This window comes from Schistocerca piceifrons, chromosome 9 (genome assembly GCF_021461385.2).
Source record: "Schistocerca piceifrons isolate TAMUIC-IGC-003096 chromosome 9, iqSchPice1.1, whole genome shotgun sequence".
In the NCBI taxonomy this organism is placed as follows: domain Eukaryota; kingdom Metazoa; phylum Arthropoda; class Insecta; order Orthoptera; family Acrididae; genus Schistocerca; species Schistocerca piceifrons.
In genome coordinates, this window is record NC_060146.1 from 189,027,058 (window position 1) to 189,054,934 (window position 27,877).

At 42.2% G+C, this 27,877-nt stretch overlaps 1 pseudogene; it reads right to left on the reverse strand.

Annotated features, from left to right (window-relative positions):
- Positions 1-16,302: 16,302 nt before the first annotated feature.
- Positions 16,303-16,420, reverse strand: LOC124717641 (annotated as a pseudogene).
- Between the last annotated feature and the right edge of the window lie 11,457 nt (positions 16,421-27,877).

The following is a 27,877-nucleotide window of genomic DNA, read 5'->3' on the forward strand; positions in this document are numbered from 1 at the left end:
TGCTGTTGTTCGCAAACCCAAGCTAGGTCTTTTATCACTTGTGTATCGTGTTGTGTATGACAGCTATGATTGATAGCCAATCCAGTAATGCTAAATAGTTACAATTTCTTTATTCATTTATCTGTGTTACATAACTATCTGTGTTGTGGTATTATAATCTTTGTTATGTTGTGTTTTTATTTTATCACGACTAATGCGAATCGAACTGTATGATCGATCTCAATAAAATAAAACACAGATTTATATACACACTACAAAAACATAAAGAGTTTGTAATACCACACCGTAGGTATTACGACACATACACAAATGAATAAACAAATTGTAACCATACAGCATCGTTGGATTAGCTGTCAATCGAGTCAAAACCACGACAGTATACACAAGCGATAAAAGGCCTAGCTTATACTTGCCAATAACAACAATTAACAGAGATAATTAAGTTAAATGTTTAAAAATTTGGCTGCAGTTGGAAACGTCCTGTGCAGCAATAAGATTATAAGAAAGCGACAGTTCCGCGATGCAGTATGGAAGTAATTACACAGTGAAAGAAAATTGTTATTAGTTGCAGTGTTATGGCATTTAACAAACCGTATTTGGTTACAGGCTAAAGATGTCCATTATAATTATCCGGGCTGTTATGCCGTGGTCGGTTGATGAATTCTGTGTCGATATTTGTGAACCTGAGTTGCTCGACGCTGAGATGGAACACCTCCACAATGCACTAATGAAGAACGGAAATTCGTCCGCCGAAATAATGCGTGCGTTGAGGCAGCAACGCAGAAATCACACTGACGTACAGGCTACTGCAAAATCTAAGGTTTTCCTGCCGTTTGTTAAAAATGTAACGGAAAGAATAGGGAGGATTTTGACGAAGCGGAATATTACCGTAATTTACAAGCCCACCAGGAAGATACAGGAATACCCTAAGCCTGCCAAGGGCGCTCGCAAACCACTGGAAAAAGCTGGAGTGTACAGGATCCCATGCAGCTGTGGTGATGTTTATGTGGTTACCACTAAAAGAACTGTTTCTAAACGTTTGGAAGAGCATAAGGGAAATTGTAGAAGAGGAGAAACGGAACGATCAGCTGTTGCGGAGCATGCTTTCCAGCCAGGGAACCACAATATTCGTTTCGAGGAGACGCAAGTACTAGCGGCCACAAGCGGATATTACGAAAGGCTCTACAGGGAGGCAATCGAAATCGCTAAACACCCAAATAATTTCAAGCGAAAGGAGGAGGGCGTGAAATTAAACGGCATATGGATGCCGGTGTTAAAGAAGATGTGTACCACCCGTCCACTACTGGGTGATGGCAGCGGCGGTCGTCGGCGACGGACAGCGGCCAATTGCACTGACGTTTTCAAAACACGTGACGTCACGCCGCGGCGCGGGAGCGCGCGGACACGGAATTTAGCGGCAGTCAGTAGCGAGCCAGTGGGTGTGTTGGACCTTCCATTGAGCTACGGACCCCCTTGAAGATGTCTCCCGCAGTCGGAGACGAAACGTTGGGAATCGACACAGAATTCATCAACCGACCACGGCATAACAGCCCGGATAATTATAATAGACATGATATTTCCGGCCGTGAAAGTCTACATTTCAGTATCAGACTAAAGATGACGAATCGTGCGGATGCCATTATTCGTGCCGACCGGCGCATCACAACTCGACATTTGGCTGCACAGTCATCGGTCAGCATTGGAAGTGCGGCTGGATATTCAGAAGGGTGCTCAGAATTGGTTCCACGAATACTCGCAGAGGACCACAAGATACAAAGGAAGGCCATTTCATCTGAATTGTTGGAGCGTTTCGAGACCGACGGAGTGGCCTCTCTGCCACGGATCGTTACGGAGGACGAAAGCTGGGTGCACCACTTTGCGCCAGAAACAAAAATGCAGTCCATGGAGTGGCATCATCCTCATTCACCACAAAAGAAGAAATTCAAGACAACCCCCGCTGCCGGGAAAGTCATGGTGACAGTCTTCTGGGATGGTAATGGTGTCATTCTCGAGGATGTGATGCCAAGAGAGTGAACTATGAATTTACAGGCGTACGTGAAGACTCTGAATACACTGGAGAGTCGTTTATGACGTGTTCGATCGGATAAGAATCCAGCAGAAATCTTGCTCCAACACGATAACGCACGTCCAGAATCAAATTCGGTTGGACATTATTGCAACATCCATCCTACAGTCCAGGCCTGGCGTACTCAGACTTCCATCTCTTTGGGCGGCTTAAAGATGGGTAACACACTTTGAAGATGACGAGAGTGTCAGCCACGCAGTGAAAACATGACTACGCCTACAGGACAAGAGCTTTTACCAGCAGGGCATACATGCTCTTCCACAACGTTTGCGTACGGCCATAGAAAGTGATGGAGACTACATAGAAAAATTGGACGTGGACAGTACATGTTGATGTATATTGTCACCAAATTCTGACTCTGAACAAAAACAATGTTCTGAGAAAAAATGTGGGGGCGTTACTTATAGAACAACCCTCGTAAAATGTAGACAGACAATGCAAGGACAGTGTTACTGAAATCGAGAAATTTGTTAATATCGAATATCGATTTAAGTGATTCGAAATGTTTTATGGTTGTATTCGTCTCGAGAGAAGTTAAGTATGGGAATGAAACATGGGCAATAAACAGTTTAGACCAGAAGAGAATGGAGGCTATTGAGATGTGTACTGCCGAAGAATGGTGAAGATCAAATGGGCTGAACACGTAACCAATTAGGAGGTACAGAATAAAATTGTAGGGACAAGAAGTTTGTGGTGCAACTTGACTAAATGAAGGGATTCTGAGACATCAAGGGCTCACCAATGTAGTATTGGAGAGAAGTGTGGCGAGTAAAAATTGTAGAGGGAGACCAAGAGCTGAATACAGTAAGCAGATTTAGAAACATGTGGGTTGCAGTAGTTGCTCGGAGATGAAGAGGCCTTTACAGGATAGAAGGGAAGCTGTTTCAAATCAGTCTTTGGACTGAAGACCACAGCAAAAACATCACGTTCTTAAGAGATTTGAAACTTGACTATCTACATCATCTGTGTGGTTTCCTGTTTAAGCTGACTCTTTCTTTCTTAATCTGCAGCTTCTCTCATGTTCACATGGAGTGACTGCCACTGCTCTGCTTGAGTGATCAAGTATTTTTTCACAGTACTTGCATGCAATTTTTATACACACTCCTGTGTGACAACGGTTGCAGTTCTTTATTAACATTGAATAAAATTTTTGTTATGTTGTTGTTATTATAAAAAGCGGGTCTATAGTTGCAAGACTTTAAATTTTTTGCGTGATTCTCTAAAATTTGTTCCAATATGGAATAATTCACTACTTTTAGTTACTACTGAACGGTTCCTGTTGGGCAGCGCCTCTAAGTGGTGTAATTTTTTACGCGTTCTATTCTTCTGTAGCATATTATCAATATGGGCAGAACTACAGAAATTATTGGAAACTAAGTTTCACGGACTGTTGGTTCAAATGGTTCAAATGGCTCTGAGCACTATGGGACTTAACATCTGAGGTCATCAGTCCCCTAGAACTTAGAACTACTATAACCTAACTAACCTAAGGACATCACACACATCCATGCCCGAGGCAGGATTCGAACCTGCGACCGTAGCGATCGCGTGGTTCCAGACTGTAGCGCCTAGAACCGCTCGGCCACATCTGTTGGTCTGCTAGAGCCACACCGCTTTTCTTTCCACTGGATAGAGACCAATCTAAAGTTTAGATAATTACTTCTAGAAATGCATAAGAATTAAGTAATGAATAAAAGTCTGTACGCCAGATTCTACGTCGAGTCACATGCCCTGTCACACATTCCTCCCCCTCCGCATGCAAAAGGTCCAGTGTGGGGTATGGGAATCTCTCAGCTCTCAACGGCAACCGCCCGGACCAAAAATAAATCACTCCTAAAGGCGTTTTACGAAGCTACCATGAGCAGATCAATCTGCCGATAGGCAGCTTTACACAGGCGAGCCTGGAGTACGTGTTAGCGCAGCCCGTTTATCGTCGACTGCCTCACGAGTGGCCACTTCAGACGATGCCGAACCGAGGCCGTCTGGACGCTGGAGAGGAACCAAATTGCCGGACACGCCTCCAGCACGCCCCATTATAGGCCTACTCTCTGGGTGGCCCTGGACGAGGGCCCACATGACGTAACAGCCAAGGGAACAGGTGGCTCCAGCACTGGAAAGTATCTTCCAGTGTCCTTCCGTTCACCACAGTGGCCGTTCTCCTCTCGTAACAGTGCCATCACATCTTGCACAGTGGCACGTTATATTTTACACTGATCTGGAGTTATGCCCTGAACGTATACCATTGTAGATATGAGACGACTTAGTCTACTCAGGGCCGCTACTAATAATCATATCCTTCTTATTAAAGATCTGCTACTATAAAAAACTTTCCTTAGTCGTGAACTGGGTTATCACAATACATCGGAGGAGTAACCATAAAATTGGTCCATCAGCAGTTAACTCGGAAAGCAATTACCATTAACATTTTGTTAGCAGACAAAGGAGATACGTGTATGGAGCATATCTGCATTTATAGCATGTGCTTTTCACTAAGTTGACTGAGTGTCTGATATTATCATGAGTAAAATTCCGGTATTGGAACGTCATCTCTAACTTCTACAGAAACCAGCATGCAGTTTGAAGAGATGAAAGGCAAGAAGTAGGGACAGTACTCGAGAAGGGGGTGAAACAGGACTATTAGCCATCCCAATACCTCCCAACATTATCTAGTCTGTGTACTGACCAAGGAGTAAAAAATAATAGGAATGGTTAACTACGTAGTATCACTACTCGTTTACTACGTTCAGTGTGTAGCTACTTAAGTGACGCTAACCGAATAGTAAGTATGCCTTCACCTGTCCATATTTTCGGTCACAAACACACACACACACACACACACACACACACACACACACACCTACCTAAGCTTTGGACCGTACTGACTGGAATAAATTCTTTGGAATTCTCCAGCTATCAGCGATAAAATAAGGGGAGCGAAAGGCTGACTACAACTTACATAGAAATCAGATTGTAGTTACAAATGTGACATTGCAGGGAGGCAGCATTGAGAATTGAGTGAGATTGGATTGCAACCTACATCTATGATATTCAGCCTCTACTTAGAGCAAGCAAAACGAAGTCAGACGAATTTGGGGAGGTAGTCAGAGAGAAGAAACAAAAACTGTAAAATTTACTGACGTCTTTTAATTCTGTTAGTTCTGTTAGAGGTAGCGAAACACTGGGAGGATCAGTTGAAATGGGTGAATAGTGTCTCGAAAACACGTTATAAGACGAAGATCAATGAATGAAAAATGAGGATAATGGAGTGCAATCGATATGAAACAGGCAATGCTGAGAAAGTTCAATTACTAAACGAGTCAATGAGAATAGGAGTCTTACTATGCTTGGGCAACAAAATAGTTGACGACAGCAGTAGTAAAGAGAATATAAACTAAAGCCGGGAAAAATGAAAAAAAAAATCCTGAATAAGGGAAATACGGGTATGTTAACTTAGAATACAAATTTGAATGTCAAACGGACCTCTCTGAATGTTTTGGTTTGAAGAGTAGCCTTACATTGAAGTGAAAAGTAGACTATAAAGATTACGGAGAAAGTGAGAAGAAGAATATTGAAGACTATATTACAAGCTTCGATAAAAATTTTGCCTGAATGGAAATACTGAATATTCTTTTCTCCCTTCGTATCACGTGTGTTGTAGATATCGTATTCAACTGCTGAGCAAAACTGACTGTTGGATGGCACAGTGTTGCACATGTAAACAATGTCGTAAAATAGAACATTAGACTTAGTGAAATACTGAATTTTAAATAATGTAAACTAATGTCATTAAATGCCGAACTAACTAATTGTGTGCTTAGTAAAAACTATTCATCTGAAACTGAATACCGAAGTACATTACGACAGTTGTGTGAGATGAACTGCAATTCCTGACTTGAAATGTCCAAAAAATAAAATGCTATTCTACTCACAAAAAAATAACTGCTGAAGTTACCTACACTGTTCACTATAAACTGATCTGCTGATTTAGTACAACACCAGATAAAACCGACAGTTAAGTTTGCTCATAATAATGCAAAGTGTGATCTTCCCTGAGATAAAAGTAACTTACCTCATATTGAGCATATTGTATTGTATGTGGCATACTGATGTTCTCGAAAGAAAATAGAAGTCAGCAGATGCAGCAGAAAAAATAAACAACTCACTAGAAGATATCGTTATTTGCTTGTCACCCACAATATGTGGCTTCGCGTAGAGTAAGATGCAATGCACTCATGACGAAATATTCAAAGCTTTACTAATAACGATGGAGGAGGTTCTTACTTTAAAGACAGTATTTATTGTGTGGCTAGCACTGTAATGTGCCATTATATTTTAGTATGTTGAGGTCTGTTGAGGACTGTGTGTCTTTTAATTCTTTGTTTCCTCTGTGGACTTTGACGGTTTCATACGTGGATTGTTAAGTGCTGTCTGGGCTTGTCTTCTGACACTGCGTTGGAGGTGTTTTAGTGATCTTGCATGGTTCGGATCGGATTCTCATCTCCCGTTTAATCCAAGGTTTTACCAAGAAGTGACATGTTTTGTGCCCACTTGCACCTTGGAAGCTGTGGCACGTGAAGTATTAGTTTTATTTGACCTGAACATGTACCTTCGAGGTATGAAACAGGTCATCCTACAGTCAAAATACAATAAACAACTGCTGTGAATTTGGACTGTCACTCAGTTTAATATAGACAATTTTACCATCTCTGATTTTAAATTGTTTGATTGTCGTTCACATTATGTACTTTAAATAAAGTCGTTCTTGAGAAATTAAACTCTCATTTAAAAATTTAAAAAAAGAGCTCTACGACCTATGAAGACACTAAAAATTACGGAATTCTTTCATTATAAACCATTTACGTTATTTGTGACATAATGAAAACAAATAGACCAAACTATCACTAATCATGAATGTTAATTAGTTATCTGAGGGACAAAGATTTCCTTTAATTAATAATTCTGAGATACGAACATTTCATTCTTGCCAATGCCTTGAAACATTCTCCAAAAAGTCTTCCCCATCAGTAGAATCAATAAAATATATTTAGAAGCAAGTTTTCATCTCCACAATTAAGTATTCCGTATAATTTCTCTCAAATTCACAAATGTCAAATCTCCTTCTCTAATATCTCAACTGCTCTCTATTATGCCTCAAATAAGAATGCCCAGCGCTGCGCAACTGACAAGCGAGCAAGGGAAGCACAGACACCAAGTCTGTTTGCGTGGCCATCCTCCGTAGCAAGCATAGAAATACTTGTTTTGTAAATAAAACCGCCTTTTCCAGCTGCCACTTAATTTATTCTTTCCAGACGCGTCATGCCTTTTTCTTGTTCTAAGGCTTCATAAGTTTGTTACTTTTAGATTATTGAGCAGTTTACTTTGCGATTTTTATGTGAAAAAGGTAATTGCTTACGATTTGCTGATCTGAGTTTCCTCTCATTTGGTATGAAGGTCGCACTACCACTTCATGACTGATATATATTCACAATTTAGCGTTCTGACCTTCTTCACACTGTTCACCATGTTCCTTCTTCTTTTTTGTGGTGTACTATTGTTCTTTTGCCACTGTCCCGTGTCCGACGAAATAGTTATATCGAGTGGCAAAAGAACAATATTTCAGTAATAAAGTGGTAGTGCGACCTCCAGACCAGATGAGAGGAAACACAGATCAGTAAATCGTAAGTAATTACTTTTTTTACATCTAAATAGCGACGTGAACTGTTTAATAACCGAAAAATAACAAAACTGTGTCGTTGCAGATCCCACTGATGATGCCTTAGAACAGGAGAAGGCGGAACGCGTCTGGGAAAATAAATTAAGTGGCAGCAGGAAAAGGCGGTTTTATTTACAAAACAAGGGCCACATATGAAGTTAAACACAGAGTCAAGGATCTTGTGCACTACCCGTGCAGCGCGCCCGTTCATCTTTGTCACAGTACAGGAAAGGTAAATTGTTTACAGTGGCAGAAAATATATGAAAAACACACAATACGAGTAGATGAGACAGCTGATGAAAATGTACTGAATATAACTGAGGACGAATGAGGTCGACGGGAGAATTAAAATAGTGATATAGTGACATGACGCACCTTGCGGTAAAAAGGAATAGTTTTGCAATGTTAAATCATCTTTCTCTCTTCTTTGGCATTAATGTGTTTTGATTTTAATGTAAGATGGTTCGGGATTGTTTGGAAAAGGGCAAAACATATTTAATACACTACTCACGTCGCGTTCATTCTGCATGGTCATAAATGTGGCTTACATCTACGTCGACGATGATCAAAGTTGCTATGTTGTTGTTGTGGTCTTCAGTCCTGAGACTGGTTTGATGCAGCTCTCCATGCTACTCTATCCCGTGCAAGCTTCATCATCTCCCAGTACCTACTGCAACCTACATCCTTCTGAATCTGCTTGGTGTATTCATCTCTTGGTCTCCGTCCACGATTTTTACCATCCACGCTGCCCTCCAATACTAAATTGGCGATCCCTTGATGCCTCAGAACATGTCCTACCAACCGATCCCTTCTTCTAGTCAAGTTGTGCCACAAACGTCTCTTCTCCCCAATCCTATTCAACACCTCCTCATTAGTTATGTGATCTACCCATCTAATCTTCAGCATTCTTCTGTAGCACCACATTTCGAAAGCTTCTATTGTCTTCTTGTCTAAACTATTTATCGTCCAAGTTTCACTTTCATACATGGCTACACTCCATACAAATACTTTCAGAAACTGCTTCCTGACACTTAAATCTATACTCGATGTTAACAAATTTCTCTTCTTCAGAAACGCTTCCTTCCCATTGCCAGTCTACATTTTACATCCTTTCTATTTCGACCATCATCAGTTATTTTGCTCCCCAAATATCAAAACTCCTTTACTACTTCAAGTGTCTCATTTCCTAATCTAATTCCCTCAGCATCACCCGACTTAATTCGACTACATTCCATTATCCTCGTTTTTCTTTTGTTGATGTTCATCTTATATCCTCCTTTCAAGACACTATCCATTCCGTTAAACTGCTCTTCCAAGTCCTTCGCTGTCTCTGACAGAATTACAATGTCCTCGGCGAACCTCAAAGTTTCTACTTCTTCTCCATGAATTTTAATACCTACTCCGAGCTTTTCTTTTGTTTCCTTTACTGCTTGCTCAATGTACAGATTGAATAACATCGAGGAGAGGCTACAACCCTGCCTCACTCCCTTCCCAATCACTGCTTGATTTTCATGCCCTTCAACTCTTATAACTGCCATTTGGTTTCTATTCAAATTGTAAGTAGCCTTTCGCTCCCTGTATTTTACCCCTGCCACCTTCAGAATTTGAAAGAGAGTATTCCAGTCAACATTGTCAAAAGCTTTCTCTAAGTCTACAAATGCTAGAATCGTAGGTTTGCCTTTCCTTAAACAAGCTCCTAAGATAAGCCGTAGCTTCAGTATTGCCTCACGTGTTCCAATATTTCTACGGAATCCAAACTGATCTTCCCCAAGGTCGGCTTCTACTAGCTTTCGTCTGTAAAGAATTCGCGTTAGTATTATGCAGCCGTGACTTATTAAACTGATGCTTCGGTAATTTTCACATCTGGCAACACCTGCTTTCTTTGGGATTGGAATTATTATATTCTTCTTCAAGTCCGAGGGTATTTCGCCTGTCTCATACATCTCGCTCACCAGATGGTAGAGTTTTGACAGGACTGGCTCTCCCAAGGCCGTCAGTAGTTCTAATGGAATGTTGTCCACTCCCGGGGCCTTGTTTCGACTCAGGTCTTTCAGTGCTCTGTCAAACTCTTACGCAGTATCATATCTCCCATTTCATCTTCATCTACATCCTCTTCCATTTCCATAATATTGTCCTCAAGTACATTGCCCTTGTATAGGCCCTCTGTATACTCCTTCCACCTTTCTGCTTTCCCTTCTTTACTTAGAACTGGGTTTCCATCTGAGCTCTTGATATTCATACAAGTGGTTATCTTTTCTCCAAAGGTCTCTTTACTTTTCCTGTAGGCAGTATCTATCTCACCCCTAGTGAGATAAGCCTCTACATCCTTACATTTATCCTCTAGCCATCCCTGCTTAGACATTTTGCACTTCCTGTCGATCTCATTTTTGAGACGTTTGTATTCCTTTTTGCCTGCTTCATTTATTGCATTTTTATATTTTCTCCTTTCATCAATTGAATTCAATATTTCTTCTGTTACCCAAGGATTTCTACTAGCCCTCCTCTTTTTACCTATTTGATCCTCTGCTGCCTTCACTACTTCATCCCTCAAAGCTACCCATTCTTCTTCTACTGTATTTCTTTCCCCCATTCCTGTCAATTGTTCCCTTATGCTCTCCCTGAAACTCTGTACAACCTCTGGTTTAGTCAGTTTATCCAGGTCCCATATCATCAACTTTCCACCTTTTTGCAGTTTCTTCAGTTTTAATCTACAGTTCATAACCAATAGATTGTGGTCAGAGTCCACATCTGCCTCTGTAAATGTCTTACAATTTAAAACCTGGTTCCTAAATCTCTGTCTTACCATTATATAATCTATCTGATACCTTCTAGTATCTCCAGGATTCTTCCATGCATACAAACTTCTTTTATGATTCTTGAACTAAGTGTTAGCTATGATTAAGTTGTGCTCTGTGCAAAAGTCTACCAGGCGGCTTCCTCTTTCATTTCTTACCCCCAATCCATATTAACCTACTACGTTTCGTTCTCTCCCTTTTCCTACTACCGAATTCCAGTCACCCATGACTATTAAATTTTCGTCTCCTTTCACTATCTGAATAATTTCTTTTATTTCATCATACATTTCTTCAATTTCTTCGTCATCTGCAGAGCTAGTTGGCATATAAACTTGTACTTCTGTAGTAGGCGTGGGCTTCGAGTCTATCTTGGCCACAATAATGCGTTCACTAAGATGTTTGTAGTATATTACCCTCATTCCTATTTTTTTATTCATTATGAAACCTACTGCTGCATTACCCCTATTTGACTTTGTATTTATAACCCTGTATTCGTCTGACCAAAAGTCTTGTTCCTTCTGCCAACGAACTTCACTAATTCCCACTATATCTAACTTTAACCTACCCATTTCCATTTTCAAATTTTCTTACCTACCTGCCCGATTAAGGGATCTGACATTCCACGCTCCGATCCGTAGAACGCCAGTTTTCTTTCTCCTGATAACGACGTCCTCTTGAGTAGTCCCCGCCCGGATATCCGAATGGGGGACTATTTTACCTCCGGAATATTTTACCCAAGAGGACGTCATCATCATTTAACCATAGAGTAGAGCTGCATGCCCTCGGGAAAAATTACGGCTGTAGTTTCCCCTTGCTTTCAACCGTTCGCAGTACCATAACAGCAAGGCCGTTTTGATTAGTGTTACAAGGCCAGATCAGTCAATCATCCAGACTGTTGAGCCTGCAACTGCTGAAAAGGCTGCTGCCCCTCTTCAGGGACCACGCGTTTGTCTGGCCTCTCAACAGATACCCCTCCGTTGTGATCGCACCTACGGTACGGCTATCTGTATCGCTGAGGCACGCAAGCATCCCCACCAACGGCAAGGTCCATGGTTCATGGGGGGGGGGGGGGGGGGGCAAAGTTGCTAAGTAGTAAATATTATTAAAAATGGGTACAGTTTTAATTCTAACCGCTTACTTATGTTATCCAAACTCGCGACTAGCTCAAAGATAATCAGAAGTATCATGAAACTACTACCGTTAGTGCCCGATAAATTAATTGTTGTGAAGAGAGAGGCTATATAATCACCTACGAATCGTAAGGATTTGTACTCACAATAAATAATTTCATTTATATTACACTTGTTTTAGTTTGGTTAAACATTTACTTGACGGAAATAAATTTCATTATAAACTCGAAGATATCGTGAAGCACACCTGAGCCTTGTTGCCTACCGCAGTTAAATTTGACTATGTAATTCCATAAAAATTCTGATAAAATGAAGTTTGCAAATATTAATGCCCGAAAATTATTATCACATATTCAGAGTATTTATCATGTTAACTTGTTGGTTAGCCCAGTACGTAATATTTCAATTAAACTTCACGTAATGGCCGCCTGTCCGCCATTACGACAAATGAAAGCCAGACGGGCAATCTTCTACAAAGCACACTTTAAATAATTATTTTCACTTAAATATTTGTACAGGGAGAGAGAGGTTTTGAATAACAACGAGAGACATTCATGTTTTACTACATATTGTAACTGAAAATACGTACATCAAATACTTAGCGCGTCAAAACAGATTAGTTGCGAAAGTTATTATTAGATCTATAAATAAAGTCTTTTTAACATTAATGAAATGGGATTTCCATCGTTACAAAGAATGTCTTTACATTGTGTAGCTATTTTTTGATACTAAAAGTACACATTTTTCTAACATTATTAACACAAAGAATATCATATTAACGAGTTGTAGGTTTTATAATTATCTGTCGTATTAGCTTCGGTTTTTATCGACAGAAATACACTCAGTTTTGTACTTTCTTTACATTACAGATTTAACGTCTGGTATAGGTTTGGTTTAATTTTTGTAGGGCTTTCCAGGAGACGTAAGAAGGGGGCTGTTATATGGGAAAATTGTGCAGAGGCGAAGTCTCGAATATAGTAACCAGGTCCAAATGGAAGTAGGTTTCAGTAGTTACTTCGGATATGAAGAAGCATGCGTAGTACAGGCTAACGTGGGGAGCTGCTTCATATCAGTCTTCGGTCAGATGATCACAACAAGAACATCAGAACTACCTAGTTTGTTCAGCGTCGCGTCTCATAATCTCCACCTGTTAATTAAACGCCTTCCACTGCAATAAACTTTCTCTTGTCGGTGGGTCGTAAAATGGTTATACTGCATTATCACAGCATATCAGAGAAGCATAAGATATGGCTCGTGTTCAACAACAAAGATAAAATTTGTCAATCAACTATTAGTACAGAGAACAATCATCATTTAACATTTTGTAATTACACATCTGCTCGCATCTCCTAAGGACAGTTATTAAATCTTTTCTAAATAAATAAAGTACGACAACTAAACCCCGCGTTCAGATAGACGAGCGATACCGACCGACCGTCGTGTCACCCTCTGCCAGTAGCCTGATTTGATTGAGGGGGGGGGGGGACATGGGATGAGGACCCTACTCTTCCGGTCGTTTTCGGCTTTCCAAATCTTTGAGACGCTATTTCTCATTCAAGTAGCTCCTCAATATTGGAATCGCGAGGCTGATTGCATCGCACCCCGTCCCAGACGTCTCGCAAAGGAAACATCCCGGACAGTATCGAAAATCGAACGCAGGCCCTCCGCATGGCAGTCTACGGAGCCAGACTGATTAAAACCCTGAGTGGATTAATCCGAGCTAACGTCTGTAACAAAGGGACAGGTCACGATGGCATTCAGCTCCATGATTAGTAGCCGATATCAACAGCACAGGGTGCGTCAGAAACAATACACGTATTACAAAGTAATATGTTGTCAAAACTACCAGAACAAATATACTGTCGAGTTTATATTCATTGCTACTAGATATCTGTTGTCTTCTTTTTCCTTGGTTACCGTTACATGTTGAAAAATGACTATAACGCAGCAGAAATCATTCGTGTTCTCGAGTTTGTGAAGTGTAATTCCGTGATTACAGTACAAAGACGTTTCAGGTACGAAACCGGTCCTCCGAATAGAGGGAACAGTCGCAGATGATATCGACAGTTTGTAAACACAGTACGTGTATGTAAAGAGAAGAGTCCTGGACGTCCGCGTGTTTTCGGCAATAGAGTCCACGAATTCACCAATTGCAATCTTCGTCAACGTCGGCCATTTGACTTCCGCTAGTGGATGAATGCCTCCCGTAGATTTATCAGTGTCGTAGACTCCTCATCTGTACGCAGTCACGTTGCTGCTAAACTGCGCAAAAAAATTGAAGGATCACTTTTTTGAAACCCCTTGATTGTCACCCATTGCGGCCCATAAGTTTGAATTCGTCTCAAAGCTGCCTATCACTTTCCTCTGTAATGTTGCAAAAGCGTGGCGCCCTACAACTTCAACCTCCGGCTCAGTGATGCTTCAAACAAGAAGGTATAGACTCTTGCGAAAAAAAAAATACATCTCAGAAGTTCATATGAACTTTCAGGTAGGTTATTGACGTTACTTAGAATTCTGCCCAATTCCACCGTGGACGAGTCACAGTATGGGAAGGTCGTCACACGTCCTCTTACCCAAATTTCACACCTTCTTTTGACGCCTCTGCGATGGAGGTCGGAACCGCGATGCACAGCGTTGAAATCACACGGCTTTCTATGGCCGGCCGAGGAAAATATTTCAGACACACCGGCTGATTCCCGCACGTTTCGCAGTGCGAGGAGCAACAGAACGACGTTCTTGACAAATATGGCCACCGCTGTCACCCCATGGGCGCTTCAACCCTGCTCTTAAGGGGCTGCAGCCCCACTGATCGTATTCTCAACCCTCTCGAGTGTAACGTGACAGCAATTTTTCATGTGCCTTACAGAATGGAACCACCAAGGATCGTTCAAAACCATTTGACGAAATGTCAACGTGATACAAAGCAATAAACTGTTATGTTTTTTCATTCCACCTTCTCCGTCCCCATGTATGGCGTGATCATGGGATGGTAACATTGACACATGTGTGAATAAAATGGCAAAGTCCAGTTTGACAACACTCTCGATGCCACCCACACACCTTTCATGAGCATTTTAAAAATGGCGTATGAGAAACTTCGACACCAATTAAGCCAGGTGTGTGCTCTAGCACCTGAGGGTTAGGCAACCACTTCAACCAACTTACTTGGAGTCTGCCTACCTTCAGGCGTTAGAGCAGGGGACAGACAGAATTGGTGTCCAAGTTTCCGATAGAAGCACTTTTCACGTGCTCAAGAAAGGTGCATGGGTGGCACCTAGGGTGTTCCATAACTGGGTAGTCTAAGAGGCACAATTTGCTATTTTATTCACCCATGTGGTGCTGCTCGTGGTCTCGCGGTAGCGTTCTCGCTTCCCGAGCACGGGGTCCCAGGTTCGATTCCCGGCGGGGTCATGGTATTTTCCTGCCTCGAGATGACCGGGAGTTGTTGTGCCGCCTTCATCATCATCATTCATCCCCATCACGGTCGGAGGAAGGCAATGGCAAACAACCTCCACTAGGACATTGCCTAGTAAAGCGGTGCGGGTCTCCCGCATCGTTCCCCTATGCTCCATTTTTCACCCATGTGGCAACGCTACGCCCTCCCGTGATTACGCCATATTTCACCGCGAAAAAGGTGGGATGAAAAAGTATAAAAACGCTTTTCTGCTTCGGATCAAGTTCACATTTCGTCGAATGGTTTTGTAAGGTTGCCCGTAGTTCCACTCCGTATGTCACAGCAAAAATTGCTGTCACGCTTCACTCGAAAGATGTGAGATCACGATCAGTGGGGTTGTTGTCCGGTGCAGTAGTGGGCAGATATGACAAGAACGTATGAATATGTGTTCAGTGTATGCAGCATTTAGCATCTGAAGATGGTCTTTGTATGGCCGAAACCCGTTATGACTGTGTCATAAACATGTGGTTGTGTCTATAAATAAACAAAAAAATTTTACAAGAGTATCAATCACGCACTCCATTGACAAAATCTTGTCTTTTTCCAATGACAAGAACGTCATCTTGTTCATCGCACTTCGAACTGCAGTTTTCGACAGCGAAATGTGTGGGAATCAACGCCGCAAGGGAAGAGGTGATTTTAAAGATGCCCTTTTTGCCATCCCCTTAGGCATTTTACTATCGATTATGAGTTGTTGTGTGTCTGAAATGTTTTCCTCGGCCACCTACAACAAAACTGTTTGATTGCAGCTCTTGGTATCGCGGTTCTGACCTGCATCGCAGAGGTGTCAAAAGAAGGGACGAAATATGGGTAAGACGGATTTTGGCGACCTTCCCATGGTGTCCCATGTGCACGGTGGCTTCGGGCAGAATTGAGGTGAAACTCGGTGCCCATGTAACATCATTAACTCATCTTGCACGCAGCACTCCGTCTTCAGGCCACAAGCGACCCATCGGGACCATCCGACCGCCGTATCATCCTCAGTTAGGGATGCGGATAGGAGGGGCGTGTGGTCAGCACACCACTCTCCCGGTCGTTATGATGGTTTTCTTTGACTGGAGCCGCTACTATTCGGTCGAGTAGCTCCTCAATTGGCATTACGAGGCTGAGTGCACCCCGAAAAATGGCAACAGCACGTGGCGGCCCGGATGGTCACTCATCCAAGTGCCGGCCACGCCCGACAACGCTTAACTTCGGTGATCTGACGGGAACCGGTGTATCCACTGTGGCAAGGCCGTTGCCAACTCATCTTGCGGTTCACACGAAATTCTGAAATGTGGCCTTTTTTTTTTTTTTTTTTTTTTGGCATGTGCAGACACCTTGCTGTTTGAAGCGGTCGAGCACTGAGGTTGGTGTTGTAGGGCGCCATACTTTTGACCTTTACAGAGGAGGATTATAGGCACCTGTAAGCCAAATTTCAAAGTTTTGCGCTCCAATGGGAGACAGTTACGGCGTTTCGAAAAATTGATCCTTTAATTTTGTTGTGCAGTGTAGATATGTTCTGACGTCGTTCTCTGTCCATTAAATTGTCGTTTCAGTGTTGTAATCCAGCAAAGAACTTCCTCGCTAATTCTTCCATCAGGATCAAAACGTGCAAACCAGATTATCGAATACGTATACAGATGCGAAGGAAATTAGACAAGATATAGACAGGTGGAAGAATTACATAAAATTAACAGTACACGAAACCCATTAAAAAAAAGTTATGTATCATATGTTTCTTCCCCCACTGCTTTTCAATGGCACTATTTTTTTCTGTCCTGCATTTTTTCCACGCACTTGTTTCTCCCACAAATGTCAATTCCTATTGGGTGTTTTCATTCTGACCCCCTTCAGATTTTTAATTGAATATATGATATCTCATTCTTTTCCTTCATTTCTTTCTTTTTGATTTGTTTGCTTCCGCTTACTATTTTGCTATTTTCTTGTACTCATTCGTTCTATTTTTCCTGGTTTTATTCTACTTATTTTACTCTCTCTATTCTCTTGCTTTTTCTTTCTATGTTTTCCACCTTTTTGTATTTTCCTTTGCTTCTGTTTACTGTTTCCCCATCTGCTTTCACTTCTTTTATTTCTGCACTTCTCTGATTTCTGTATGTCTGCTGTTTTTCTTCTTCTGCACTTGCTTTCTGTTTTCCTTCACTTTCTTTTCTTATTATTTTTCATTACTGTATTTTTAAATTTCCCTTTTTGTGTGCTTTTCATTGCCTTGTTTCCCTGCTCTCCTCAGTTTTGTTTCTTCTCTTTTTGTTATGTCTGTTTCATTCCTTTCCTTTTTCTGGTTCTCTGTGTTACTTTTCTATTTCCCATGACTTCTTGAACTTCATCACTAATTCTTAACTTCCTCAATTTTTCGTTAACGAACACAAGCGATGTTCTCATGGGTCCAGACATGGTTGGTTCTAAGATGAGTATTAACCTTAAACTGCTCACCTACTGAACAAACAACAATGTTTTGGCAACTAAGACTATCTTTTGCATCATTATTTTCCCTAGCCCATCTGTATGCTTCTTATGGCAATAAAATATTTTCTCTGCGTATGCCAGCATCGTTTTCTTCACTTTTTTTCATTTTATCTCTCTTTCCTTTCTGTCTATATTTTCTTCTTCCCTTTTTCCTACTTTTCACTTTTTTGTTCCTTAGGATTCCCTGCTGTTTTTCTGTTCCTTACTATGCTCTGCTTCTGTGCATCACTATTCTCTTTCTCATAACTTCTATATTTCACCAATAGTTACGATATTTGGGGAAAGATGTCATCCCATATGGCTGCATTTTAAAAATGTACTTTACTCAGTACCACAAGTTTGGAGCATGGTACTTTTTCAAGTGCACATAAAAGCACAACACACCATAATGAAAAGAAAGCTACAACATAAAAGGCAACTACAGTGGATTAAATTAATAGGTTAATCTGTTTTTTCTTTGTAATGCTTTGATTTTTTTTTCCATACCAGTTCTCAATTATTTCCTGTTTTCCAGGTTCTGGTTTCTCTTTTGTTCCTAATATACACTATAAAATTGTTATGCGATTGAGGGTATCATAATTTATTTAATTCCCACATACACACAGGCCCCCGGAGGATATTTGTGCAAATTTCCACAGCTTCATTTCTCTCGACCTATCTAATACTTCTAAGGGCATCAAAACTGTTCCTCTACTTTTTACTTTAATATTTTTTTTCAGTTGCCTCTCTTTCTACTTTTCCTACTTTTTCTACTTTCATTTTGCTGTCTCTCCTATTTTTATTTCTTTCATTCTCCTCTTTTTTTGTTTATGTTCCTATTTATTTTTCTATGTTTCTTTGCATTCCATCTCTGTTTCCCGCAACCTCTTATTTTTTGTCACTAATTATTGGATTCGTCAGATTAATTTTTGGAATATTTTGCTTCTTGCCATACCCATTTGTCAAATATTGTTGTCAAAAGCATACACGCAAATCAAATCTGAAAATTATCATACAAGTCTATGTATCATAGGTCTTACTGTAATTCCCACACACTTCCTGGTGCACTGAAAACGTCTGCAAACTTCTGCAGCTCCTGTTATTCCCAGCCAACCTGGGTGTTTCTTATGACAACAAAACAGTCCTCCAAACACAGACGAACGCGTGCGTGGCCTTGCCCTGCTCTTCACCACAGACTTGCCACACCACGTCGCCTCCTCTCCTCGCAGGATCTTGCGCCGCTGGGACACGAGCGTTGGGCAACCTTTGTAGGACACAGTGAGGGGAGAAGAGGGGAGGCAAGGCAAGCCGCGGCGACCCTGACTCCGTTTCCTCCCGATCTTCCCACGGGATAACGTCCCGCTACTACCGCAGCCCGGCCTAGCCACAACACAGCGTTGCTTCAGCGCCAGAGAAACCGACCTCTGCTGGCAGGCATTGTCCGCCGGCAAACGGCAGCATTGTCTGACGGCAGGACCACGTGGGTGCCAGCAAGTAGCTTGTGCTGCAGCCGCACGCGGTTCACGGTTTGTGGGTCGAGCTGCGTGCTCGTACCGGTTTGTGGCCGGAACCGGTTGTACGCAAGTCAGCACCTCTGGACGTCTGCTTTTTTAGCCGGATTTCCGCCTGCTTTAGTGCTGTCCTAACGTTACATCTCAAAGTAACTACTAAATAAACCTAGTCTGTACCCTATCGTCCATACTCTTACCTCTTCTCCACGCAAATCGTGATAAATTTCTGACAGTTTCAGCTGTTACGTAGTGCGCCCGTCCATTACTGCTAGGATAAACAGAGTAAAATTTTTTTTTTATGTCCATCCTTCTTATTGAAGTTTTGAGGGACTTTGGCCGTTCACTTATGTAATAAAATTGAACATCTACAGCCGTCCTTTCGATGCTATTTATTATATAGCCACCAGTTTCGGTGATTCAATGCACCTTCTTCAGGCCTTAACCGGCGCTAAGAGGGTTAACTCCAATAGTGTACACGATCCCATCAGCGGCCAGAACTATGAACATGTTTCCGTAGACTGTAACAACGACATTCTGCCTACAAGCATTGAAACGTCCCATTAGAAAAATTATAAATGACTATGCTTAAACTGACCCACAATATTTTTAGCGCAACGCAATCTGACTTTCAAAAAATTTCTACAAAAGAATGGCCCTGACTGACAATAACCTATACCTTTCATGAATCACTTACCTCAGAAAAATCTTCGTTACTCGAACTACTGCAATACAGCGAGCACCACTACTGCCAGCTAAATAAAAGATTCTAACTACTGAAGGCACTAACTACTGATAGGCATAGTTAGCAAATGAGAGATTTTGATAAAGAACAAACAATGTATTTACCTTAATAGTGCTCAATAGTCATTTTATATATATATATATCAGTCCATGACATCCAGTCTTACAAATTTACTGTCTCTGATGGACACACGTCCAGATCATCCGCTCTCAAAACTCCGCCATCTCTCTCCCCACATCCACCACTGCTGGCGGCTCACCTCCAACTGCGCAACGCTACGCGCTATTCACATCCAACTGCCCAGCACTACAATAGCTCCTTCCAGCAATGGAAACCAGCCATAGACTGCACACAGCACAGCCAGTGATTTTCATACAGTGCGCTACGTGGCGTTACCAATATAAAAAGCTAAACAGCCCACTTACACCATCAACTACCAACTGACTCAGTTGAGTGACCCAACCCAGCTCTGCACGGGTAGCAATAAGCATCTACGGTCACAGACTTGACTGGCACTTCGCGTGACATCTCATGGCAATGACGGGAGCACTTCACGACGCAAGTAACATGTTAAAAATCAATGTAAATATTGCGTGATAATCATGGTAGTATGTGTGTGTGAGTGATTTAATACGTATGGGAGAGTAGCTGATGAAGTACAAATACAAGAAGAAACACGCTTGATCTGCACGTTTAGCTCGTGTTAAAGAACTCCATATGTGACGTTTCTGATGCATTTGTTGACGTTCATCACCAGAATTCTTTGTCGTGGACACATTGTTACAGACTTCTTTGCCGTACCAAGCAAAGAATCACGTCCACATCTAGTTGCCATTGAAGGATAACTGAGGACTGGAAGTTGAGTCACCCGCTGCTCTGCTGAAGGAAGTTACTGTATGGGGCGTATGTCAACGAAGCAAAGTTACTGAAGACCTTTTTCGGAAAACGTTCTGCCTGAAGCATAAAAAAGTGACACACGCAAATATTCTCAAACGACTACAGGGAAACTATTGTTAAAGATATTTGATTATTTCAAATTGTAAGTGTCACATCACAGCCTGAGGAAGAGGTGGTTTCTTTTCGTTATTAGTCAGTTTCTTTCCGTTATTAGTCATATTTATTACAATACTTCAGAGCTGAGTATCTCACTACACGTTGTTCGAAGAACTTGCAGTGAATTAAGAGTGCAAATTGCGATTGCTAATCTGAAGGAAATAGAATCTGACAGTCTGAAATTGTCATATTTGGAAATTCGTCATTCAACCATCTGTAGAAGTACTCGTATTTCTAAATCTTGCATGCTCATCCGCAAGAAATTTCTGAATACTGAATCTCATTTAATAAGATCGTGTCCTCCTCTTTATGATGTTTATAAGCTCTAAATTTCTTTCTTACGAGTAGTGATTCGTTTACCAGACTTCTGTAAACTTTGAAAGAGTACAAACATCAAATATCCTTCACCCCAACGCGCAGAGAATCGCGTTCGCGTCTGTGTTTGACTCGAGGATAGCAGAAAGCTGAAAGCTGAGTCACCTACTGCACTACTGCAAGACTGTATTTTATTCCTTATGTAGCCTGACCGGACTATGGCCTTAAGGCACTCTCTTACATCTGACCAGGGAAAACACATGCCAAGGATTTCACAAAAAAGTTCACAATAATAACGCTCATAATAATATTAACAATGATAATAGTAATAGTTGACACTAATAATAATAATAACAACAATAACGATAATGATAGTAACAATAACAGCAATGAATGGCTTAAGGAATTGTATAAAATATTTTAGTACATTTGAGTCTATGATTGGAGTATTCAGGAGTGAAAAGAGAATAGATGAAGGAGAAGATTGAAATGATTGTGACAGTAGAAGATGAAATACAAATAGAGAACTCTGCTGACAAGATTGGGCCATGTCGCCATGGCGCGTAGAACCCGATCTGGGTGGTCCTAATTGGGTTTTAATCTGGCGAGTCTGGCGCCATTATGCTGATACGTAGTTGAACCTTGCACGGCTAGCGTTTATCCCATTTATTGTTTGTCATCTTCTATTACGGTACTTGCCCGTGAGCGGCAGCAGCAGCGCGTATCAGTAAGAGGACTGTCGTACCATCTCTGGAGCGGCCGATAGTATTTCCGGGCCGTCGTATGTCTGGCAGTCAGTTCTGGACGGACCAGCAGTGCAGTCGGGACGCAGCAGCAGTGAAGTCGGGGACGGAGCGCTGGTGAGGCGCCGACAGCCAGTGCTCGCCGACCACTGGCGACACACATGAACTGTCCGACGGAGGGAGATTGGAGCGTCGACCGTTGGTTGGTCGTTCGGTTGGTCGTCCCATCGGCCGACGTATACTTGGTCCTTTCACCGTTTCCGGGCTTGGGAGTTGGTCGGTTGGCGTGGAGCAGCGAGGAAATCTCCGTGGCGCGTTTCTGGCCGAGGCCTGGTGGCGTTCACGCACGGTCGAAGTGTGTGGTGCTGTTCCCATTGTTACGAGGTCCGTGGGTCACCAATACCGGACAAGAAGTTTGACTCCTTGCTTAATCTACCAGCCACCCCCAACTGGTCACATTGTGTCGCTTGAATTAGTTATCATGTCGCTTGGTCCGTTGACTGTCTGTCAGTTGGGTTGTCGTCGGATCGTTAATGGTTGGCCCGACTGCCTGTCTCACCTAAGAGAGCGTTAGTGTTTGAATTCCAGGCTGACCCTCGAACATCTGAGCGCCCTGGGCGTACTGCCTTTTTTAATTTGTTCTTGTTGTTTGTACTTGTATGGCTTCTAGGCGATTTTTTAAAGTTAACGTTGTTTTGCCCTTAAAGCGTAAGATTCTTTAGGCCTTCAGCCTAATTTAAAGAACTGTTTCACGCAAGGCCTTTGGTATTTTAAAAATTTTAATGTTGTTGAATTTTAAGTGTTGAGCCTTCAGCTGTTTTGAGTTTGAGTTGTTTGCTCTTAAGGCCTTCAGCATAAACTAAAGAACTGTTGCACGTAAGGGCTTTGGTATATTAAAATAAGTTAATGTTATGGAGTTTTAAGTGTTAGACCTTCAGCCGATTTGAATTTAACTTGTTTGCTCTTGAAGTGTCTGATTCTTTGGGCCTTCAGCCTAATTAAAGAACTCTTTTAAGAGAAGGCTCTGCCTTTTAAATTTCTACTTTGGTTGAGTTTTGCCTAATTAAGAAATGTTTTACGTAAGGCTTTGTTTTTTTAAAAAAGATTAATGTTGTTTAGCCTTAAGTGTTGGCCTTTCAGCCAATTCTGAATTCAAATACTTTGCTCTGAAAATCTCAGATTGTTTGGGCCTTCAGCCTAAATAGAGAACTGTTGCAACATAAGGCTTGCGTTTTAGATTTCTGATTATGCTTGCGTTTTAAGTTATTGGTCTTCAGCCGTTTTTAAATTAAAGTGGCTTTCAGCCGGTAATTAAGTCCCAAAGATTAAAGCCGTGTGTTTAAAAAATTGGGGGGAGGGGGGCTCTTGTTTAATCAAATAATAAAGTTCTAGGTTCGAGTGTAACTTACAGCCCCCTTACTTTGGTCCCTTTCCACAATTTAAACTACCTGTCCTGTCCTGCGGGTTAAGCAGGGCGTCTCATTAGTATTGATCCGAGGAAAAGCAAACTGCATGCACAGGTGTACTAGCTTCTCAGGGACTTACGCATATTTATGTTAACCCATTGTGCTTGCAGAACCCGACATCGCTCAGGGAATGTCACTAAAACATTCCCCAGGCAATAACGCTCTCTCCGTAGGACTGGACGCTACCGAAGATTGTTACAGAGTGTCTGTTTTCAGGTGTTTCACACCTTACAGGCCAACGGCCATGGCCGCGGTGACCATGCGGTTCTAGGCGCTGTAATCTGGAACCGTGTGACTGCTAGGGTCGCAGGTTCGAATCCTGCCTCGGGCATGGATGTGTGTGATGGCCTTAGGTTAGTTAGGTTTAAGTAGTTCTAAGTTCTAGGGGACTGATGACCTCAGATGTTAAGTCCCATAGTGCTCAGAGCTATTTTGAGCCAACGGCCATGTGCCCAGTAGAGCATAAAACGTGATTCGTCTGAAAAAGCCACCTGTCGCCATTTAGTTGACGTCCATTGCAGTACTGGCAGGCAGTTTCTAGCCTTCGTCGTCGGTGAATAGCAGTCAGCATGGATGCATGAAGCAGGCGAGAGCTTCAGAGGCCCAGGCGCAGCAGTGATCTCTGAAAGGTCGTTCAGGAGACACTTCTGGTAGCTCTTTGGATCATCTGAGCGATATGTTTCTCAACAGTTACACTTGTATTCGCACATACACATCTTCACAGCTGTCGTTCACCCCTGTCATCTATGGCCGGTGGTGGACCGGTTGACTCGTCACCAGCTTTGGATGGAGTCATTTTGCCATGTACAGTATACTTCAAGCACTGGGGCACTTAAACAGTTTACAAACTTAGCCGTTTCAGTTCATAATGGTTTAAATGGCTCTGAGCACTATGGGACTTCACATCTGAGGCCATCAATCACCTAGACTAAGAACTACTTAAACCTAACTAACCTATGGACATCACACACATCCATGCCCGAGGCAGGATTCGAACCTGCGACCCTAGCAGCAGCGTGGTTGCGGACTGAAGCGCCTAGAACGGCTCGGCCACAGCGGCCGGCAGCCACTCTTGGCCCGAAAGCCAATGGTCATCCTTTTGAACGTCAGCTAAATCACTCTGTTTCAGCATTACGGCAACGACTGCACTGTATTCCAGGTTCACCCGACCAGCTTTCCATACCCTCTACTGCTAGTGCTGCCATCTGCGGTGTGTGAGTGGCTATTGTACGGTGATTCTGAACATAGACGATGGTCACATAATGTGACCGGACCGTGTATGAACGAAGTAAAAAGCGTACTATGCGACATTTTAATCGATGAATAAATAATCGAAAAATACAGGTTTCGGGCTGTCATGTTTTTCAGCAATGCAGTTATTCTGAAATGACTGAAATCAACTGGATACAATTTAGGCGACTTACATGTGCATGATCAGTTATGCAGCCAGGGAAAAGAGAGCTACTGTGTCACATAGAATCCGAGCCATATTTCTTTTCTGGCGGCTCTCCACATCACAGCGAGGTGAATGCTAGGTTAAAAGGCAGAGTAAAAAAAAGTAGCCTGGCTGCGATTCGATCCTCCAAGCTTTTGTTTTCTATTCAAATGCTCTGCCACTAGAATGTCAGACAAAATACTTTCCGCTCATATTTCTGCTCCTATTTCGAGTTATGGCAGCTGTTCGCTAGGTGGTAGTAGCAAAATTTTCACATCCTACTTTTAATTCATCATAATTCAGACAAATTTTACTAAATATTTACAAACAATGAACAAAACTTTCCTCGTGGATCAGTATATCTACTAGCGGAAACCGGAACAGACTTCATACAGTATTTCCTGAGTTAGCCTGCACCTGCAGATGAACACAAGGAGGTGACTTGAACTTGTACATATACAGAACACAAAATAAAAAAAAGGTTTTAGGACAAAGTACGAGGGTCACTCTAAAAGAAATGCTCACAATTTTTGTAAAAATACAGTTTTCATTGTGCATCTGTGAAAGTTCTACAGTGTTTAGATACATCCTTCCTGCTTGTTTTCAAACTTAGTTCAACCTGTTCCCGTGAGTGGCGCCATCACAGCATGTCTTCAAGATGGGTGCTACACTTAACGTTCGTCAGAAGCAACGTGCTGTCATAGAATTCATGTGCTGTGAAAACAAGACAGTGGGAAACATCCACAAGAGGCTCAGAAGGGTGTATGGAGATGCTGCTGTCGATCGCAGTACAGTTAGTCGGTGGGCAAGCAGGTTACGTGATGAAAGCAGGCACGGCAGTATTGCGGCTTGTCCTCGCAGCGGCAGGCCTCGTACTGCACACACTCCAGACAATGTGCAGAGAGTTAACGAATTGGTGACTGCTGACAGTCGCATCACAGTGAACGAATTGTCACGCTACGTTGAGATGGCGGAAGGAAGTGTTTGCAGAATACTGAAACTGTTGGCGTTAAAAAAGGTTTGTGCCAGGTGGGTTCCCAGGATGTTGAAAGTGGCTCACAAAGAAACAAGAAAAACGGTATGCAGCGAACTTTTGGAACAGTATGAGTATGGTGGAGATGAATTTCTTGGAAGAATTGTGACAGGTGATGAAACATGGCTCCATCATTTTTCACCAGAGACGAAAAGGCAATCTATGGAGTGGCATCATGCAAATTCACCCAAGAAAAAAAAATCAAAACCACACCTTCTGCTGGAAAAGTTATGGCTACGGTGTTTTTTCGATTCCGAAGGACTCTTGCTTGTGGATATCATGCCAAGTGGAACCACCATAAATTCTGATGCATATGTGATGAAACTTCAAGCTCGACTGAGTCGTGTTCGACCACATCGACAAAAGCAGGATGTTTTGCTGTTGCACGACAATGCACGGCCACATGTCAGTCAAAAAACTATGGAAGCGATCACAAAACTCGGATGGACAACACTGATACACCCTTCTTACGGTCCTGGCCTGGCTCCATGTGACTATTATCTGTTTGGGAAACTGAAAGACTCTCTTCGTGGAACAAGCTTTGAAGATGAGGACTCCCTTATGCACGCTGCCAAACGGTGGCTCCAACAGGTTGGTCCAGAATTTTACCGTGCGGATATACAGGCGCTGGTTCCAAGATGGCGTAAGGCAGTTGAGAGGGATGGAAATTATGAGGAGAAATGAAAATATTGTTCCTAAAGGCTGTATCTACACACTAAAACTTTCAAACATGTAGAATAAAAAAATGGTTCAAATGGCTCTGAGCACTATGCGGCTAAACTTCTGAGGTCATCAGTCGCCTAGAACTTAGAACTAATTAAACCTAACTAACCTAAGGACATCACACACATCCATGCCCAAGGCAGGATTCGAACCTGCGACCGTAGCGGTCGCTCGGTTCCAGACTGTAGCGCCTAGAACCGCACGGCCATGTAGAATAAAAGATGGATTTAAAAAAAATAGTGTGCATTTCTTTTGGAGTGACTCTCGTATGAAGCTCACAGCCAGAACATTATAAATCAAAATTATTTCCGTATGGACCGCATTTTTGGTCCCTTTTTCAGAAATGGGCGTTCAAGAAGTTGCTGGAAACGGCCAATCAAGAGGTTCTCAGATACGAAGCTGAAGAGTATCTCGACAAAAAGGAATTCTAGACAATGCTTACCAGTAGGCCCCGATTTATTTCCATGGTACAAGTTGAAAATTTGTGCCGAACCAGGATTCAAACGCGACTTTCCTGCTTACAGGGCAGATGCGCTGACGACTACGATATCCGGGTACAGGGCTCACCACAACCGCACAAACTACCCTAGCAGGCCTCCAATCAGACCTAAATTCTCAACTTTTACCGCACTTTGCCCAGATAGTGTAGTGGTTAGCGAATATGCCTACTGAGCAAGAGACCCAGGCTCGAATCCCAGTGCAACACAAATTTTAAACTTGTCTCATTGATATAAACCAACGCCCACTAGCAGCTAATGTCTCTAATTCCTTCGTGTCTTTATTTCGAAGGTTGTTGAGAGACACTTTTTGAGTATCTTAATATTAAGGAGCCCTGTTTTCCAGTGGCTCAACACAGGCAGATTACATTTCGTCTGATTTCTTGCGCCATTTATTTTTGTATCTGCACTGGGCTAGAGAGTTTGCCCCAGCCCGTCAGAAATTTGCCCCCCTTCTAACAGCCGTGTACCGCAAGTCTCTAGAGGAACGGAGGGTTCCAAATGATTGGAAAAGAGCACAGATAGTCCCAGTCTTCAAGAAGGGTCGTCGAGCAGATGCGCAAAACTATAGACCTATATCTCTTACGTCGATCTCTTGTAGAATTTTAGAACATGTTTTTTGCTCGCGTATCATGTCATTTCTGGAAACCCAGAATCTACTATGTAGGAATCAACATGGATTACGGAAACAGCGATCGTGTGAGACCCAACTCGCCTTATTTGTTCATGAGACCCA